This window comes from Rutilus rutilus, assembly GCF_951802725.1.
Source record: "Rutilus rutilus genome assembly, chromosome: 7".
NCBI lineage: Eukaryota > Metazoa > Chordata > Actinopteri > Cypriniformes > Leuciscidae > Rutilus > Rutilus rutilus.
The window spans coordinates 26,412,361-26,434,419 of record NC_140221.1 but is presented as its reverse complement, the minus strand read 5'-3'; the positions used below and the strand labels follow the sequence as shown (position 1 = coordinate 26,434,419).

General features: G+C 36.5%; 1 protein-coding gene across 1 annotated transcript in view; it reads left to right on the top strand.

Annotated features, from left to right (window-relative positions):
- Positions 1-22,059, top strand: part of ar (androgen receptor) — a 125,338-nt gene that overhangs the window by 1,901 nt on the left and 101,378 nt on the right.

Sequence of the window (22,059 nt, the reverse complement as noted above, 5' to 3'; positions counted from 1 at the left end):
ATTTTTTATAACATTTAATAACTGTAATTAAATATGAATAAAATATTATATTATATTATATTATGCTGTGATCCCTGTGTGGCTGAGAATAATAGTTTAAATATGTTCATTCAAATAGTAAGATATGTAGTGCAATACTTTAGAGAAAAGTCTTTGTTTTAAATATCTTCACCCCGGACCCCTGGTTTCTTGTGACGTTTCAGTTCTGTATGTTCTTTATAAGATTGCTATTAATGGATCAGAATCAGTTAGCCTCAAGGCCATTAGCACAAAAGTAAATTTATAATTCCGGGAGGAAGTGTTAATTTGCTTGAAGTTCATCTCTTTGTCTGCCAATAAACCAGAGACAGCTGAACACATTAATACAGTATCCAAGTCTCTAACACAGAGGCCAGCCTCCTCCCTCAGGGTTGCTGGGTTCCAGGGATACTGCCATCAAGGCAACCCCACACGGTTGTGTCCAAATGCCTCAGAACTCCTATCACTGATCTTCGCTGTATTCTCATTCTATTTCTCAGTCATTCACACATTTGATCACTCACAGACTATACATGGAAACGGCACATTTTGATTCACACACCGACACACTGGTCCAACTGTCGGGTTATGCTTTTAAATTGACAGGCTTTACCTAAATTTCATTGCTTAAGCGCCTCTGACAGGTTAGGATTTTTTTACTTTTTCCTTAATAGGTTGTTGTTTTGATATCTCAAAGTGTCAACATGTGTGGTTTTACAACATGCTCTATATGTACAGTATAAATAAATCTAATTTGACTTGACTGAAGGCTGACAGTTAGCTGTTCTAAAAAACGCAGTCAGACCTGTGCTGGCTGGAACAAAAGCAGGACGATGATAAGAAAATATGCGGGAGACTGAAATGAAACTACCTAAAACTCTGAGTACTGAGAAAATTAGAAACGGTAATCTCTGTATTTGTCTAAAGAATCTGAGCGAGAGTTTGGTACAGTAGTTCAATCTGAGGCATTTTTTGCCGAGTTTTTTTTTTCTCTCCTAAAAGTAATTTGAGCTTAGTTGTGTGTTTAACCTTTGAATCTTTGTTTTTTTTTATCTTTTTGGAAAAAATACATAGTTTCAGACAGCAGCCAGAACATGAAACTGGCACACACAGACCCAAATAATGAGTGAAAGTGTGAGAGACTTTGGTCTTGACCTGATATCACACATAATATATCTTCTGACATGAGTCCTAGAACGCAAAGCCACATTCAGATGGAAAGAGTGGCCTGTTAATACCACAATAAATTTTGAGGGGTGTATTTATTTTAGTTGGAATTGTTCGCACTCATATGTACAGTATTAATAGTTTGTGATGGTAGTCTGCTTGACCACCAACTGTATTTTAAGGTGATTTTTCCTTTCGTTTGATGAATGGATGGTGCATAAAAAGACAAACTCTCAAAGGTTGGATGACCACTGAAGATAGCCGAGTTAGTTGTACATGTCTGAAGAAACGGACAAAAAGGGAGAGAGGGGTGGGCTTGTGAAAAGAGTATGTTTTCACAAACTTTTGTGTACGCATGTCTCTGTTATGTAACAATCTCAAGTACACCTTGGTCAAATTTAGTTCTGGTTAAACATCATTCCAAATAAGGCAAAGGTTCTTTACAAAGCGTTCTAGTGGAACATCACATGGGGCTTGTACTAAGAACCCTAAAAGATTTCACTGTAACCCCATTGCACTAGAGTTCTGAGAACCCTCTGTTGTGTCAGTGTTCTTATTTCAGCCTGGTCTCAATGTTTATTAGTACGTAATAACGTTTATTAGCACTTACAAGTAAAAAACGTGCATTTTTGTATGTTTGGATATATTCTGAAATGTACAATATATGTTGACGTATTAACAACATTTAAAATGTAAAAATTATTACGTATTTACAGCTAATGAAACAAAATATTTACGATTCTTTATATTTATGTAGTTGCACTTTTACCGTTTTATAGAAACCTTTTATTTATATATTTTATATTATTTTAATTTTAGCAACAATATAGAATAAAGAAAAATATATTTTGAGCTGCTTATCCCACTCCCACCTCTAAACCTACCCGTAAAAATTTCTTTAAAATATGTTGCTATAAAGAAAAATTACAGACAGACAAATGCAATCACAGTAATTTACATTTACGTTTATTCATTTAGCAGACGCTTTTATCCAAAGTGACTTACAAATGAGAACAATAGAAGCAGTTAAACTAACAGTGGGACAACAATATACAAGTGATGTGACCCTTCTCAGTTTAATCTAACGCAGTACATGTAAAAAAAAAAAATGTTTTTTAATAAATGGAATAGAAGAGAAAGTGTTAGTAATAATGGATCAAGTGCTGCCAAAAAAGATGCGTCTTTAGCCGTTTCTTGAAAATGGCCATGGACTCAGCAGCTCTGGCTGAGTTAGGCAGATCATTCCACCAGCAGGGCACAGTCATGGTAAAGGTCAGAGAAAGAGATTTAGTGGCTCTTTGAGATGGCACCACAAGACGACGTTCGCTTGCAGAGCGCAAGTTTCTGAATGGCACATAAGTCTGAAGTAGTGAGTTTAGGTAAAAGGGAGCATAGCCAGTGGTTGTTCAGGCAAACGTCAGTGACTTGAATTTGATGCCAGCGGCAACTGGCAACCAGTGCAGTTTTGTAAGGAGAGGTGTGATGTGTGCTCTCTTTGGCTTTTTAAAGACCACTCTAGCTAGGGCTGGGCGATATATCGCATGACATTGTTATGCGCATCTCGCCAGTAAAGCCGGTTCCTTGATTAGTATATCGCCATCATCTGCTTTCAGATGGAGCGGCATTTACTACACAGAGCCGTGCTTCACTGACAAGCTGAGCCATATCGCATTAATTATCGCAGCCGATACATCCGTGATAATTAATGCGATATGGCTCAGCTTGTCAGTGAACTACGGCTCTGTGTAGTAAATGCCGCTCCATCTGAAAGCAGGTGATGGCGATTTACTACTAATCAAGGAACCGGCTTTACAGATGAGATGCGCATAACAATGTCATGCGATATATCGCCCAGCCCTAACTCTAGCTGCAGAATTTTTGATCAGTTAAAGAGGTTTGACAATGCAAGCTGGAAGACCAGCCAGCAGAGCATTACAATAGTCCAGTCTGGATAGAACAAGCAATTAATTTTTTACAAAAATGTCAAAACCGGTACCAAAAGTAGTCCAAATGACGTTGGTATATAATAGTTTTGTATGAGGTACAGAGCACAATTTAAGTTATTAATTTCTGAAAATCATATTCCGATCCACTCTGTGAAGGCAGACATTTCTCATTCAAACGCACATCTACCGAAACACGGCATGTCGCAATCTGTGACTAAAGCCGGGTACACACTGTGCGATTTATATTAGTCCTTTACGATTGTTTCTTGTCAGACTGTACCAACATGAACCCCGATGTGATCCATGTCACACCGTAGATCTGAGTTGTCATGGATGTCAGACTTAAAACGGACGCACACAATAAAACTCGTCCAAAGTTTTACATCATTAAATAATGACACGTTAGGTGACCGTGAGCTGAATTACAAATCTCTAATGCTAATTTTGGTCATGGCTTGTCTCGAAAAACAAAGACAATTTGACGGTCGTCGTAGGAGTAGTCACACTGCAGGAGGTAAAATTAGATCGCAACGGTCATTAATCGGCTGTAGGTGAACGTGTCAAACTAACGACCAAAGACTTCAAATTTTAGCCTAGGAGCAGAGGAATCTTTTAGGATTTACTAAATTTGTCTGAGACGGCCAAATCATGGCCAAAATTGTACAGTGAGAACCCAAGCCATATTTTGTTTGACATATTCACCAGCAGTCGATTAAAATGACTTTTGCGTGACTTCTCATACGACGACCGTCAAATTGTCTTTGTTTTTCAAGACACCATGACCAAAATTAAAGTTTTGGTAACATAATTGAAGATTTCTTTGTAGCCACCATTTCAGTCATGCATGTAATGCATCTCACTGTCACAGAACGTGTCATTGATTGATGATGTAAAACTTTGGACGAGTTTTATTGTGTGCGTCCGTTTTTAACGCGTCTTGACTGTCTGACATTAATGACAACTGATATCTTACAGTGTGACATGGCTTACAGTGATGATCATGTTCATACAGTCTGACAAGGAACAATCATAAAGGACTATTATAAATCACACAGTGTGCACCCGGGAGCAAACAAACTTTAATATCATATCGTAAAGCTTATTGAGCTGACAATTTCTGAATTTATAACGAGTCCAGGACTTGACGTTTGCGGTCACTGCTGAGAATGGAGATGAAGATCGCTGAATAAAGGCTGGAATTTGGGTCTGTTTCTCAGAATCTGAAGATTTGGATAAAATAAAATGGATAAAAAAAGTTTTGGATTAGCGCACAGATAAAAATTACTGTAACTTGTGATTCTATTGCGTTTTTAATGTATTTTATGGTTCTATTGTCAATCCTAATATGGTACTGTTTAGAACCATTTTTCTTAAGATTAAAGTTATTTTTAAAGCCTTATAAATGTTGAAATTGATCGCAGTTATACTGCAATGTGAATGTTTATAATGTAAAAAAGATCTATTTAATTATTTTCATAGAAACATTAGTACCAGTATTAGTATCAGTGATTAGTAACTGTGAAATTATTATAATATAAAAATATTTGTTAGGAAATGGCACCACCACTTACTCCATCTGAGATGCAGCATCGCTACAGGGCAAATAGAGATGCAGATCCTTTTTTTGTTAAGGAAATTAAGAAAGGAAATTTGGATTTTTAAAAAAAAAAATTATTGTTTTGAAACAATATTATATAGGCCTAGGTGCAGTTCCACACATTACTGATGGCAAACCATGCAGGACAATGGCAAAAAGGTTGGTTCATCCACTGAACCTGTTAACACTGGTGATCCACCCTGTCATACTCCGTTCCACCCTGTTATGCTCCTTTCCACCCTGTTAGACAAGTCATTTTAAATAATAATTTGACAGCAACGTTAAATGTTTGGCTTTTGTCTTGTTTTGTGAGGTGAGGAGCACTAACAGCATATATATGTTTTTGAGACAATTTTTTTTTTTTTTTTTTACCATCCTCTTTGCAAAAATGGGCACAAAGTACCTGTTTTTAATAATCAATACATATACTATTCATCAAAAATTGTTTTGCTTGTTTCAAGTAGAAAAAAAAAATCTAAGATGGCATAAGGGATAACATGTTGTGATAACTAATGTCTATGTCCCTAAAAGGGTGGAATATTTTCATGGACAGTGTCTGAACAGTCTACCCATAATTATTTTATAATTATGTCCCTGAGCTTGACCAATATGTATTCCTTATAGTTAAACATGCCACTATTTTGGTAGAACGCTGAAAACATGAAAATCATGTACCTTTTTTCCCAACACTTATGAAGCCAAAGTGTCACCGCATACCAGGAATGACCCACCTGTGAAATGTAAGTTAAAGTCCACGTGAACCGGAAGTTGCTAACGACTTTTCTCCAGTGCTGTGACGTATTTCCCAGTGAAAAGGAATATTGAACAGAGGGCAGGGTTTTACTCTAGCGCTCCTCCTCTCCATCTCTCGCTCATTACAGACTAACGGTTTGAGGGGAGTGGTTAAGCGTTTCCCAAACCAAGCCGTCAAACATACGTCATCAGAGAAGGTCCTCCAATGCAGAGGGGAGGGGCATTTTCAGACTTTGATTAAAGATTACAAAGCCAAAAAATTTTTTTGTGTGGATTGACTTGCATGGATGAATTGTTCACCACAAAACTAACAATTTAGGCAAACAAAGTAAATATGGTCAATTTTGAATTCATGTGGACTTTAAGCACTGAGAAAAGCACCACATCTCAAACGCATTAAACAGCGCAAGTATTTATCTGTCAGTCAGCATCTGACAGAGCAAGCTGCTTTAAACTTGTTAACTATATCTTACCAGTTATTTTGAAGCCCTTAATATAAGCTTGTGTCATGTTTAGGACAAATTGTACTATGTACTTTCACTGCAGCAGCTAACACTGCTTCCTCCGCTATTTTTCAGATGTGCTCGTATCAAACTACTGAATTGATATAAACGGTATTGCCTCATTCCATATCGTTTAAAAAAAAAAAAAAATCTATATATTGTACAAACTCAATATACCGCCCAGCCCTACCATTATTTTAAACTAACCATTCAGAGACGGCCTGCTGTAGCCGCTGAGTTGCAACTTGCAGGTGCTTTTCCATCCGGATCAGATTCTGGGTCAAACTGAAAAGCTTGAACGACTGTGCGTCTACGAGCCATTGCAATACATCCACTGTAAAAATTAGCGCATGGTACAGTGGCCGCAAGCTGGTCAAGGCCACTCCCCCAACCTTCACCTTGCCCCGCCTCTCTCCTCCTCATTAGCATTTAAAGCTATAGACACAGAAATGGCACGTCCTAAGGAAAGCTCACTGTGGGACTAGTGCCTGTAATTCTGCACCAAGGCTGAATTTCGGGAAAGAGACTTCAGATACAGTATTAGGGGACCACTAAGGCCTATATAAAACCATCCAAAAAGCAGCATTACATAGGACCTTTAATAAATGCGATTGAAAACATAATGTAATTGACATGACAATATAAAATAGAATAAAATAATTCATGCCATGATTTCACTATTCTTGAATATGAATTTGTACACATTTGTACTTTTGGAAAGTTGTTCAATTATGTTCACAGTGTATGCAAATGTAAGTAAATATATGTGGTAGAACCCTGTACAAATACATAATAATTCTAATGAGATCACGTTGCTTATTTACAGTCATATTTAATGTGTGTCTTATGTGCTGAACTACAGTGCTATAGGCATACAAGACACTGGCAGTTCTCAGAACAAATAATTGTTTAAAGGGATAGTTCACCCAACAATGAAAATTATGCCATGTCGTTTTAAACCTCTATGACTTTCTTTCTTCTGTGGAACACAACGTGTATTTTAAAACATGTTTTATTTTGAATTGTCCATACAATGAAAATCAGTGGGATCCAGTGTTTTCTAGACTTCAACATTCTTTTCTCTTCCACAGAAGAAAGGAATTTATACAGGTTTGGAACAATATGAGGGTGAGTAAAAAAAGAATAGCATGCTTATCATCATTATTTATTTAGCCTACCCTCATGTCGTTTCAAACCCCTATGTTTATTTCTTTGGAAAACAAAAGGAGAATTTTTGACAAATCTTTATAAAGCTCTTTCCTATGCAATGAGAGTTCATACTGACATGACAGTGTCTGTCAAACAATAATGAAACAAAAGCTTTGTGTGAGAAATAGCTGGTGTGCAGTGGGCGTTATGGAGCAATATGGCTGCCGTTGCATTATCAAGGTGGATGCTGCACATTGGTTGTGGATGAGGAGATTCCACCCCTTCCATATGTAAAGTGCTTTGAATACCCAGAAAAGTGCTATATAAATGTAACAAATTATTATTATTATTATAGAAAGAAAATCTGATCTTCCTCTCCACTGAAGCCTGAAATGCCATTTACATGTTCGTTTAGTACATTTGACACAATTGATGGCTATGTAATGACAAAAGGATGATTAAATAATGACATAATTGTAATAATTTTGTTTTGGGTGCCTCCTGTATGCCTTGTTTCAGTGGGAGTCAGTAAAGAGCATAATGTGCGCTGTTTGCTGCGGAAAAATCATCTGCATGTTCACTGGAGATTAGGCTTTCAATCCTCTGTTTGTGTTCGATCTGGTAATGTGTAGGTTTATAAACTTGTCTCTGGAATATTGCCCTTTTTTATATATATTATAAAACAAGTAGTAGCCTACCAGCCGTCACTGCCATCAACAGCACAGGCTCTCTGGAAACACATGACACAGCGACCTTGTCACATGACCTTCTTTGAAGTTTTTTAATCTTTCATAAATAAGTTTGTAATCTTTCATAAAAACATAACTTGTTCTGCCTCTGAAAAATCATGTAGAAACAACTTTTCCCAGTCCAGTGGGCTGTGAATGCCATTTCCTGTTGACATTGCAATTGCAATTGCATTGTGACATTAACACCACAATATGAAGTTGTGATATAAGCTTTTATAAGAGCTATTGCTATGTGTAGAACATTTGTATTCATTACCCTACAAAATTAAAACACAAATTAAGATGTAGTCTAAGAAACCAAATTGTCTTAAAGATGTTTCCTGTTGTTGAACTGTCATTTTATCTTAGCCGATCACAATTTAACGAACATACAGATATATTAAAAAAGAGAAACAATGATGTCTATTATCTATGCAGCAGTCCCTGGATACTGTTTCTAATTTATGGTGATATTCAAACGGCATTGTATTTTTGAGGTACTTGATTTGAGGTACTTGAGGTACGACATATGCTCCTAAAGCCCTGTTTACACCTGGTATTAAAATCCCCCTGTAATTATCCCTTAAAACTCATATTTGATCACCAAAATGACATAATTTAATGTTTGTTTTTTCCTGTAAAAAAATAAAAATAAAGTCTTCATGCCTTAAAATACCTTGAATGTAACTCTACACCCTTGCTTCATTTACATGGATCCATAGATACGCAAATTAGCCCCGCCTCACACTCTTATTACAGGCAAATAATGGATTAAATGGTGAAAACTCTTGGCAGCAACCCCCAATCAAGCAGGTGATGATCCATATGAAAGGCTGCAATTTGCTTTTGTCTTGGATGTTTAGATGATTCTGACAAAAAAATGGGTATACACCTTTGACATCGGATGCCTTGTTCTGTACTTAACCACTATCTTTCTGTTGCTGCTTTGTGTTATAGGTTGTAGTGATAGCTTGATCAGATTCAGATAAATCCGTCTCTGTTATATTAGGTAACTTATCAATATGATTGAGACTATATTCCCTTGATTATTAGCCATTGAATGGAATTATTGTTTCAGGGTTGGCTGTCTAATCAGTCTGTATGTATGCTCTGCAGGCAAATGTGCTTACATGAACAAAGTCCATAACAGCTTCTAAGTAGGTTTGTCATGGTACCAAAATTCCAGTAGTCGGTACCAATACCAGTAAAATGTTAACGGTTCTCTGTACCATAGCAAAAACTGTTGGAACTATTTTACTATTTAATTTACTAACTAATTAACTAAATATTAAATGAGGTTATTATGATGATAATAATTATAAGTAAATAATACATTTAAACAGCATTTTGCCATCAAATGTTTATAAGTAAACATTGTTTATAGAAAGATAAAGTGAAAAAATAGTTAATGCACATCTATTTTGACACACAGATTGTTTTGTCCTTCTGTTGCTAAGATTATATCACTGTCAATTATTGCATTTTCGGATTCAGTCACGCCTTTAAGTACAGTTGTAAATCCAAAAACTTTGCAGTGTACTGAGCAGCATGAAAACAAAACTTTTACCCAAACAGTATATGGGTTATAAACAGAAAGCGAGCAAAGAGCACTGTACTGTACTAAATGATAAGCTATTTCTTCACAATAGCTGTTTATTCAGCGTAGTGAAGCCTCTCCCCCATTGATATCCATTCTGAAAAATGTCCTCTTGTCTCCTTCCCTGAGTACTGCCAAAGCAGCAACGTTAGTTTTTAAAAAAATTTGGCTAAAGGTTGCAGGCTTGCTTTCCAGTGACAAAAATGTTTTACTCTAAATATAGTCTCATTGGGAACAATATTTAGAGTTCGTATCTTATATATATATATATATATATATATATATATATGTATATGTATGTGTGTACGCGTGTGTGAGGCGCGGGCGCGATCGAACAGTGGAAACATAAAAATATACTCCGTTATTTTGTTTATACAGGACATCATTCAAACTGCAAAGTGTTTAAGTTACTGTTAATTAAAATTTTAAGGAAAACAAATATGAATCTGAAATGTAGCAAATTAATTTTCAATTCATTCAGGTACAATTACCAAACATATCTCAAGGTCTTTTTGTCTTTTTATTAATTTAATTAATAAACTAATTATATAAAACTATTGTCAGTGCACTACAAATAAACTGGTTCTATGCCTTTACTTTATTAATAAAACTTATTTAAAAAATACAAGGCTAATAATTTATTTTCCTTTGGTGGTACAGCCGGAGACATGCACAAGCCTTCTGCATTTTTGTTTTGCTTTTCCCTCCATTGTACCGAACTTAAAAAAAAAAAAATAATAAATAAATTAAATATGACCTACAAACGCACACACACACACAAATATGTATATATAATATATACTAACTGGACGAAACCTTTGAAAGAGGATGCCCACTTCAGAACCCCAATGACATGCCCATGCTCACTCAGCACAACAACTAGTCTCGATAAGGGATGAATGAGGCAACTCATCTTATGACCCCGTAAGATGTATGAAGGCCGTATAATGTTTGTCTGTGGGGATTGTTTCTATGTTGTCATATAATTAAAGTAAACAAGGCATCTGTATGAGTTCTCACCTAAGACCAGTGATGGGAATAACGTCGTTATAAATAAACGGCGCTGCTAATGGCGTTATTTTTTTTTGTAATGAGTAATCAAATTAATAACTGTTCCGTTACTGACAATAAAATTATTTATGAGGCGCCAGACTGGACAAAAGTTACGTGAACACAGACAGTGCGCGAGAGAGAACGAGGGTGTCCGAGCATTATATAGTTTGTTTATGAATAAATTACAGCATTAGAATAATCTCTGAAGCCTACTGGAATCATCTGCAATGCTTTAATTTTAACATTTACATTATAAAAATAAAATCTAAAAATAACCTGCAGGGAACATTCTGAGGTTCTGTTTAGATTTTAAAATAAAACCCCAAAATAACCAGCAGGGAACGTTCCCAGAAAACATCTTTGTTTGACAGGTTGTGAACACATGCGGCAAACACGCTTAGAATTTGGCTTAAATGGCTCTGATGATGACGTTCTCTGTAGGTTATAAAAATAAAAGCCCAAAATATTATATTTTATTATTATTAATTTTGGTACATTGTTCAGTATTATATTGAGAGCACTTCTTGTTAAATTGTTTATTTTTGTGAGGAAGAAAATACTTCAAGTAGGCTAGTCTACCAGTTGTGAAGTCATGTGACAGTTTTATCATTTCAATTTGCACTACAAAGAGTGCATGTATATTTTTTATTATTATTTATTCATTTTTGGTACATTTCTTAAGAAGAATAATTTATTTTTAGACTTATTTGTTGGCCAGTTGTGGTCTGTGCAATAAATATTAAAAGTTCTAAACCATCTATTGGGCCCTATCTTGTACCCAGCGCAGTTGACTTTGTACACCGATGCATGTATCATTCCTATTTTGCACCCGATCTACACACAGCAGACTTTTCCCTCCACAGACGCACATCGGTAATTTAGGGAATGAATTTGCGCTCCCGGGGGCGGTTCAGTGAAAAGAGGAGGCGTGTTCCGGTGCAAACGTTTCCTGGTGCTACTTTGCAGTTTTAGAAAACAATTCCGCCACAGACCCGGAAAACCCTAGTCTAAAGTCAGTGGCACGTTATTCAGATGCTATTTTAAGGGCGCATGCTTGGCCATTATGTTGCGTGCGCACAACGCACATACACTTTGCTTCTCTCACAGATGCAGCAGTACACATTTTTGCAAACCATACATAATTACAAGGAAAATTACCACACGAGGGAAATCATTGTGGTGTCCATGAAGAAGTGAAAAATAGGCATAAATCTAGCTTACACATTTACCCAAATTATTATATGCCTGTTTAACCGAAGCTAATTTGGGTGGGTTCCTCCCATCCCCATACAATGTCACTTCTTTGTCTTTTACAACCCTGATGAGAACGTCGGTCTCCTCGGCTGTGAACCACTTTTGGCGTGCGCAAGGCAAATCCACCGTTATAATTGCAATCCGCCATAGAACAAGAGCGCCTGCTCTTAAAGGGATGGTTCGGAGTAAAATCAACCTAGGGTCCTTTGCAGTGGCGTAGCGTCAGGGCATGCAGGGTATGCACGTGCAAATGGGCCCGGGCCAATAGGGGGCCCGCCCATGAGGAGCTTTTAATTAAAACGAGGAAATTAATTTTAAATTCGTGGCCACAATAAATATATTTCATTATTTTTTGTATGCTTGTCATCTGTAGTAATTTCTTGTTTCTCCCTAATGTATACTGTATATAGGTTACTATCGGCTAGCTAATTGAACATTAAAGGATGGACAAATACAAACATAAAAGTGGGGCATTAAAGAGAAAAAGGAGGGTGGAGAAGTTATAGTCGCGACACAAAAAGTACCCAAAATAGACCGTTTTTTTGTGCAAACCTAGTGTAAATGACAACGATGTCGAAGGTCCCTGTTACTGTTGACATCGTGGATGAATTTGCCGAAAGAAAGGCCCGGTGAATGCAACTAAAATGAGTGAGTAGTTTTATGTTTTTACAGTTTGGGCCGCCGTGCCAAGATCAGTAGGCCTAGTTTATTATTGACATTGGCAGTGCCTTGGTTGTTTTAGATTTGTTTTTGTTCCGTTCTGGTTGTGAAAAATTGTTGGGTAGAGTGTGTTTTTTATGGTATTGTTTAGTATGGTATTTTCTTGATACACTACAGTGAACGTCTATATATGAACGTCTAGCCTATATCTATATCTTCGATTACTTGTGGGCGGGGGGGCCCGTAAAATTTATTTTGCATATGGGCCCGGGACTGACTTGCTACGCCACTGGTCCTTTGCACCATGATCTCGAGCCAAACACCCCCCAGAAGCCTTTTTTTCCCTTGGTTGAATATTATTAAAGTTAGAGCTTATTTAGAGAAATCAGCCGGATGTCTTAGTGCAGGCGCTAATGGATCCATTTCGTATTTCGTAAATTACCCCACTAATAATGCCCGGAATGGTACCAAACCTACACTGTAAAAAATTTCTAAGCCTCCCAAATCAAAAATTTCAAGTGACCGATAACATCTAAATTTTTAAATTGGCCCAAGTGAAATTCTGTAAATTTCAATTGGCCCAAGTGAAAATCTGTACATTTAATTTTATAATTTACAGAATTTCACTTGGGCCAATTGAAAAATTTAGATGTTATCGGTCACTTGAAATTTTTGATTTGGGAGGGTTAGAAATTTTTTACAGTGTATACAGTAGTACAAATAGGTTCTGTGCTCATAAAACGAGGCATTGGAAAGTTTGTAAGTACATCAGGAGTTTATTTAAATAACACTTGCCTGACGGCTCATGCTACCGCTAACCCGTACGTCGACGTCACTTCAGTGGTTTGAGAAAAGCATGTAAAAGTCCTGGCAGAAAGCGATGCATAAGGATCACATTCTGTGTATTGATATTTTTTTTGTTCCTTCGTTAAATCGGTCTGAAGGATTGTAATAATGTGATTTTAACAATGGCCTAAATATAGGCTACAGGATGTTTGTTCATTGAAGGGGGCAGTTTTTGTATATGTTTGATAAGTCAGTCTCTCCTCACCTTACATTCACGGGCTGTGAAATGGAATTCACCAACAATCGGTTTTGCTGTACTTTTGCTAAAAAACTGAACTCGCTACATTGCACACTTTTGGGAATCTGTGTTGCAGATTTGGCACACTTCTCAGAGGGAAAACTTTAGAGTCTAGAAGCTCTTTGCAGCTAAAGACACAAGTCTCACCATATATTTCAAATCTGATGCTATGTAATTTTTTTAAGATGAGACTTTGTTTTTGTGCAAACCAAAGAAAATGTGAGGTATGAACTGAAGCATCTAGTTTGTTTCTGCTAACAGGTGCTGTAAGGGCATAATTTCCAAACACAACTTTTGCCTACAGCGCAAATTTAACAATGAGCAATTTGCAAATAAAGGATTTCATTTGTTAAATGACTATTTCAGTCATTTATTTTTGTTAAATCCTCTGTTGACCTAGACTGGGTAAACCCAGCCCGATCTGCCGGCGATTTGATTTCACCTTGCAGCTCAGGCTGCAAACCTGTACAGTCGTCTATCCTACTTCCATTACAAATCTGCGGGGACCAATCACTCCAATCCAATCCAACTCCTTTTAACCTCTCGACGATGCTCAATGGCTTCTTTAGTTTAGCAAACAAATCGCTCGAGTAGGTGTAAATACCACTCACTTTCATGGTTTTTTTTGCACAACCTGCAAAAATCGCTCGATGCCATTGCTGCTTCTGCAAACCGCTGATCAATGCTACAAACCAACATATTTGTTGACACGTTTCCTGCCTGGAGTTTTCGCTGCAAAGTACGTCACCCGGATCATTGATCTGATTGGTTGAAGTGACTGTCAAATTGTGTACAGAGTCATTTGTAGAGAAAATACAGAGCAGACTCCCCAGACTAATGTTCAATCTTAAAGGGGTCATATAATGGTACATGCACTTTTACAAGTTGATTGTACTGAAATGTGTGTTGGCAGTGCCTGTACACAACCATCATAAAATGATAAAAATCCATCCAATTTTTTTTTTTTTAATCTTCTTATATGTTTTCCCCCATCTCAAATCAAGCCGTTCGATTTTGTGACGTCACAAAATCGGCGCCCCTCCCACGATTGTTGATTGACAGCAACGTTTCAACTTAGACCCACCCTCGCTCGTGAGCGAGCTGTTAATCATAGTCCGCGCGGACCGGCACGGTCATTATTGATACGCATACGCTGGAGCACTGTCTATGAGTAGAATGGCGTCTAAGTGATTGTGGTGTTCTGTTCTTGGGTGTAATAAGGAACACAGCAGTCATTTTGATGTTCCTAAATCCGAACCGCTGAAGACGCAGTGGCTGAGTTTGTTTTCGAAAGGAATATTCCCCACGATCAACATCAATGCTTTCATGTTTGCGCGAATCATTTCACACACCAGACTGCTTTACAAACGAGGTCAGTATAAAGCTGGTTTTGCTAAGAAGCTGCTCCTGAAAAACGGACCGGTACCAACTATTCGTGTTCCTGCTGCACCTCCAGAAGAAGAAGTGAGTGTAACGTTTTATTAACCTTTATATTAATATTTATATTAAATATTGCTTGCCGCGCGGTTCACGATGAATGCGGCTGTTTACACTCAGGGTACATTACGGCATGTTTTCTATGTACGACGTTCTCAATATAATTCATAATCCCATGTTTATAATGAACAACGCGTTATGGTTATTGTGTTATTATGTTAACAAACGGTGTATGCACAGAACAGAGGGGCGGGGTGAGCAAAGCTCATTATCATTTAAAGACACATGCACTTAAACGGCGTGCTGAAAACAGAGCTGTTTTTGACCAGGTAAAATGAGTATTTTCTTACAATACTAATGAGAATTTTTAATTAAAGTATATTACAAACTTTTAATTTAGACACTAAAGAATCATGTTAGCTTGTACAAAAATGATTGAGCTTTTTTTGAAAGATTTAAAAGATTGAGCTTGGTCTGGTGATAGCCAGACTACTGTTGACCTGTTATGATTAAATATACAATACAATATACTGTATTTGAGTTCTACTTGTTGAGTATAAAATAGTATAGATACAGGTTTACAGGAAATTTGTTTTGAGTTGCAAAAAAATTATAATTCATAATCATGAAGTAAGTTTTATAATTATGACCTTTACCTTTTCAATTATTTGAATATCAGGCATTGTTTAATTCAATTCAAATTTATTTCTACAGCGCTTTTCAAATTTTGCATTGTTGCAAAGCAGCTTTACATACAGTACATATAGAAAGTAGTTACAAAAGTAAAGAGATGAAATTATGACAAATAAAGAAAACTCGAAACACGAAAACTTCAAAATGGTCAGTTTGAAATGGTGAAAGAAATTCACATACTTGATCAGAAGTTTTATTTATTCCTAATACACTCCAATGTACCTACTGTACTAATACACTTTTCCCATCAATGGTACTTTAATGGCCCACTACCACGTGGGCTGTCAAAATATTATGAATTATTAAATGAATTATTAAAATTATCCTGACCAGTCCTCAAAAATGACACAAAAAGTTAACGTCAAATAAATTCAAAAACATTATTTGCATGAAACGTAACAACGTAAAATGTATTAAAATAACTTCAATTCATTCGTCACATTTAAATCCAGTGTAATGCAAGACCGTCAAACTGCCAAATAATTTCATTGGATGTTACATCAGGAGTAGCTGTGCAGTTCATTGAGAGTTGAAGCGTGCAGACAATCGGCAGAGAAATGTTACGATGGTCTTATTCCATCCACACGAACTGAAACACAAGAAGTTCTACACGTTAACATTCTTCCACCAACAAACGGAACTGTCTGTGTTTTAGTGCGTGCACAAGAATAAACCTATATGCCGGTTAATGCAATTGCTTCCTGCTGCGTTAATGACAGATCGTGTCAGGTAAAAGGGAATCAAAACATTCTGCAGATGATATTTAATGTTGTGTCTGCTGGCTTTATTTCTTCAACATCTTCAAGTTTAACACACTTTTGTGTTCTACAGGCCGCTTCGTGTGTATTTTCACGCACCGCTTAAGGCCTATTTATACTTCTGCGTCGAATTGCCGCCGTAGCTACGTCGTAGGCTGTGTGTAGCGCGCATACCCTACGGCGTACCCTGACGTGCACCTCTCCAAAAATGTAACAACGCGTCAATTCTACGCGGACACAAGCGCTGTGATTGGTCTGCCAGAACCCCTCCCTCGGGGTTTCACATGCTCCCTAGGTGCGCGTCAACGCGGACAACGACACAGAAGTATAAATTAAAACCAACACGTTGCCTACGGCGTATAGGCTCCGGCGTAGGTCCGACGCAGAAGTATAATGAGGCCTTTACTGCGCCTATATTGAGACTTCGCAATTCGCAGTCTTTAAATCCATATAATTTGTGCTGTCACAAACTTCTTACTAACTTGTAACAGTATAGAAAGAACACAAAATATTACGGTTTTGGTAAACTGGTAAACTGAGTGCTCTTGTGTGGCAGCGACCCGGGTTCGAATCTAGTCCATAGTGTTTCCTACGTTCAATGTATCTGTTCCCATATTGTCTCACTGATGTTTTCCAGATAAGTGAGTTACTGGTATGGGGGGTGTCTGTAAAATGCAAATTCTAAAGATGTGCCATTATTTATAAAGATTACTTTATTGTATTTGAAGCACTAAAAGTTTACTTGGAATGCCATTGCAATGTGTTTTAAAAATCACTAAAAGTATGACCTCAGTTTGTTATCAGTATAATATTAATGTACATATGAAGAGTTCAGATGCAAAAGCCTCTAAGTGCCATCTGATATTTTCTTCTAGAATGATCATTTTAATCAAGCTCATATATTTAAGTTCAACAATTTCACTTAAATGGCAATGCAAATGACCTATTAATTGTCATTTAAGTGAAATTACTGACCTTAAATATACAAGCTTTATAAAAATGATCATTCTAGAAGAAAATTTCAGATGGCACTTAGAGGCTTTTGCATCTGAACTCTTCATATGTTCAACACTCTTACAGTGTCATTTAATTGCAATTGTAATATCACCAAAATACATTAGTACATACATAGTGAATTCTGCATTTTAAAACTTAAATACAAGAGTAGATATTTAAAGTGTACTTAAGTATACTTGGAATAGTTCCACTTTAGCACAAACAAGTATATTTAATGCAACTTTTGTTGAACTTCAGCACTGCTTTTGGACAATTTTGGACTTTATACCAATTTATAGTGTTCCACAAATACATTTAGTTAAAGTATACGAATAAATTGTGCTTAAGTATTAAAAAAATGAATAAAGAGAAAATGAATTTAATTATAAATATTGTATTATATTGTTATTATATTATGTTATATTGTATATTACATTGCTGTGTATGCCTAATAATGATAACACTTTTTAATGAATGAAGGAAAACAAAATATAAAAGATTTAATAAATAAATGTATTCTTTCTATGGCTTCCAGATTTTAAACAATTATAATACAAATAAAGTGAAATAGGCTTCGCTTTCGTATCGCATTTCAAATTAAGCTATAGCAATTCTTAGTACTTTTGTACAACAGCAGCAGCAGCAGCAGCATGTATAACAAATTCAGATTGCAATGTTAGCAAATATTTCAACAGCAATGATACCTTCATTATTTTCCAAGGGTCATGTTTTCATTCTTCAACCGTGCGTTCGGGCTGATTTCAGATGCACACGTTTTAGAGTCATTCTCCATTATTTATCAATTGTTCCAAATGATTTCCACATTTACTAATAGGAGAATAGAGGGTTTGACAATGCCGATTATCAAATGACACTAAATCATTATACTATTTGCCAGGTGATTGTGAGGGGTTTCTTTTCTCATCTCTATTAGCCTGCCTTTACATAATGTGTTTATGTAGCAGCAAGCGGTCTGTTGTATGTAAGTGCTGTGAGGCTATGCCGTCTAAGCTACGGATCTGAGAAAAGGCTAAAGTGAAATAAGCATTTGCACTTTCAACAGGTTCGCCATGGCTGATGTGTATGTAACTCTAATGGTGCATTCATTTATTTCCAAGGGCAATGTTTTCATTGTGCTGCTGATTTCAGGCTGATTTCTGAGTCACGGTATCATCCATTATCGCTCCCAATGTTAGTTTTTTAAGGGTCATGTTGTTCCAACCCCGTAAGACTTTCGTTCTTCTTCGGAACACAAATTAAGACATTTTTTATTAAATCTGAGTGCTGGATCACTCCTCCATAGGCTTCTATGGGATCGAAACTTGCCAGCCCAGAAAGTAAGAAAATACAATGTTTAAAATAGTCTATGTTTAAAAGTGACTAGAGTGGCTCAACCTTAAGTTTATCAAACGATGGAGAATACTTTTTGTACGAAAACTTTTACTTTATTCAATTATTCATTTTCCTCTGTGTGGGCCTCTGAGCGAGTTCACGTAGTGTAACAGCGCAGCGCTTCTGGGTATGTCACCACGTAGGCTCACTATTGGCCGATGCTGGTCATGATGCATGTGACGTACAACCCAGAAGCGCTGCGCTGTTACACTACGTGAACTCACATCAGAGGGCCACACAGAGGAAAATGATACTCAGCTCTGTATTTCTTCACGCCCTGACGAAAATTACCAATTCACAAAATTAACGGAATGCATAGGTGATATAAAAAATTGGATGACTAGTAATTTCCTTTTACTTAATTCTGAAAAAACTGAGATTCTAATTATTGGACAAAAAAACTTCCTCACGTAATAATCTAGAATACTATCTAACACTTGATGGCTGCTCTGTCAAGTCTTCGTTGTCGGTTAGGAACCTGGGTGTGCTCTTTGATACCAATCTTTCATTTGAAAGTCACGTGTCTAGTATCTGTAAAACCTCATTTTTCCATCTTAAAAATATATCTAAATTACGTCATATGCTTTCATTGACAAATGCAGAACAATCAGTTCATGCGTTCATGACATCAAGGCTAGATTATTGTAATGCTATTATGGGTGGTTGCCCATTGTGCGCTTAAACAAATTACAGCTGGTCCAAAACGCAGCAGCTAGAGTTCTTACCAGAACCAGGAAGTATGACCATATTAGCCCCGTCCTGTCAACACTGCATTGGCTCCCTATTAAACATCGTATACATTTTAAAATATTGCTGATTACTTACAAAGCACTAAATGGTTTAGCTCCGCAGTACTTGAGCGAGCTCTTAACGCATTATAGTCCTTTATTAACGATTTATTTATTAATTATAAACTATTGGATAAAGTATAAAATAGTAATGATCTCAAAAGGGGGACAAATGAGCGTCCGGCTCAAGGCTGTGACGGTAGACGGACATGGTATTTTAAAACTGGAATGTCCAACCACGATTTCAACCGAGGGGGGAACGCCCATGCTGGAATATGTTGATAAATATTTCATTTCTGATTATTATCAATCAGTTGTTGCAGCCCTTCATGTCGTACATGTACATTTAGAAATTTTAATGCACAACCTGTTGCTTTATTGAAATGCCAAGAGCTACAAATTAATTTATGGAAACTTTTGGTGGTAGAAGTTATTTGTTGTTATTGTTTTGTCTTTGTTTTTATTACAAAAGTGTATGACTGTGTAAGTCAGCTGTTGAAAGCAAACAGGAGTGATTTGTTACAGCTCATATAGGGTGGTGTGAGGTATCTCTCATTCTCTTGTCCCATTGGCTTCTCATTATCGTCATGGTTACAGAGGAACAATTCTAAAAGAGCATTCACCATTTTTATTGTATTATAAATGTTCCAAGAAGTTTGAAATAAAAAGAAAACTAATAAAAAGAAAAAGTGAGTGAAAGATCTAAAATATGCATTTATACATTTGATTTTTTTTTAGTTCTACATTATAATAATAATAAAAAAAAAAAGTTAATTTGTTGCCTTTTGGATTTTATTGTTTTGTGTTGTAAGGTTTTGTTCTGGCAGATTGAAATGGCTTTGCGAGGGGGGTAAATTCAAATAAATAAGAACATTCAAATGTCACTGATAGAAAAACCCGACTTTTATGATATCCGTTGTGTTCCATTAATGGTCAGATTTGAGCAAAAATTATAACATCTCTGACTGGCTTTCACTCAAGGTTAATGTGCTTTTAAAAAACCTCAGCACAAGTAAAAAGTATTTGAATTTTTTAACTCCATGGAGTTAATATTTGAATATGGACGTTGTCTTGCTCTAAAGTCCAATGCTGATGTGCACATTTTTGTTTATTTTTTTCCGGAATCCTGGAACTCACGTAGGTTAGAGGATGCTGGTTTATATATGATTATGATGCTACACTAATTCTACAAAAAAGAAGAAAAAGAAAAATATAAGTAATACTTGTTGATATATATATTGCTCTTTTGAAATTGATTGACTATGATAAAACTTAGACATTAATGCAGAATAAAACATCAGATCAAACAGTGTTTAGTATAGACGGAACTTCAGCCTTTCTCGCTGTGCTGTTTATTTGTTCCATGTTACGCGAAACTAAAGTATGTGACTCTGCCAGAGACGGACATCTGTTGGAGGCTCTCTGTGATAAGACTTAATACTGTGTGTGATAGTACACATATAACGGTTGGTGTGTCCAATGGTACACTTCACACTAAACACATTGGGGGAAATTCATTATACAGTTTGTGAGCTCTATTTCAGCAACAAAACTTTATTTTATTCATTAACCTGCCGTGATGCATGTGCTAAATGCACTAATGTAGCGCTGCATTTCAGTGAAGCCATTGTCAATCTTTCAGAAGAAACACACCTCTTGATATTATGCTCATTATAGATTGCATCTTTCTCACAAAAGTCAGTGTTATTTGTGGAAAGCAGAGGGTAAACTGACTTTCATTTGATATAGTTGTTTGTGGTTATTTATATTGGTCATTACAGTATTTATTCATCAAAGGATGATCAAATTATAGGAATGGGTGTTATAATCGCGCATGGCATAGTGTGGTTAGTCGGGCACACCTACTGATTCAGTTATCTGACTTGATGTGGTTTTACAGCTTTACAGCTTTTTATAGCTTCTACCTGTCAGATAACAAAAATGTGTCTCATGTGGTAACATCTAATTAACTTTATTCAAAAATACGATTGAATCAACCTAACTACATTAGTACATTAAGGTAAATTCAGGTAGAAATTGCTCCATTAATATACAGTGAGGAGAACAAGTATTTGATACACTGCCGATTTTGCAGGTTTTCCTACTTACAAAGCATGTAGAGGTCTGTAATTTTTATCATAGGTACTCTTCAACTGTGAGAGACGGAATCTAAAACAAAAGTCCAGAAAATCACATTGTATGATTTTTAAAAAATGTATTTGCATTTTATTGCATGGCATAAGTATTTGATCACCTACCAACCAGTAAGAATTCCGGCTCTCACAGACCTGTTAGTTTTTCTTTAAGAAGCCCTCCTGTTCTCCACTCATTACCTGTATTAACTGCACCCGTTTGAACTTGTTACCTGTATAAAAGACCCCTGTCCACACACTCAATCAGACAGACTCCAACCTCTCCACAATGGCCAAGACCAGAGAGCTGTGTAAGGACATCAGGGATAAAATTGTAGACCTGCACAAGGCTGG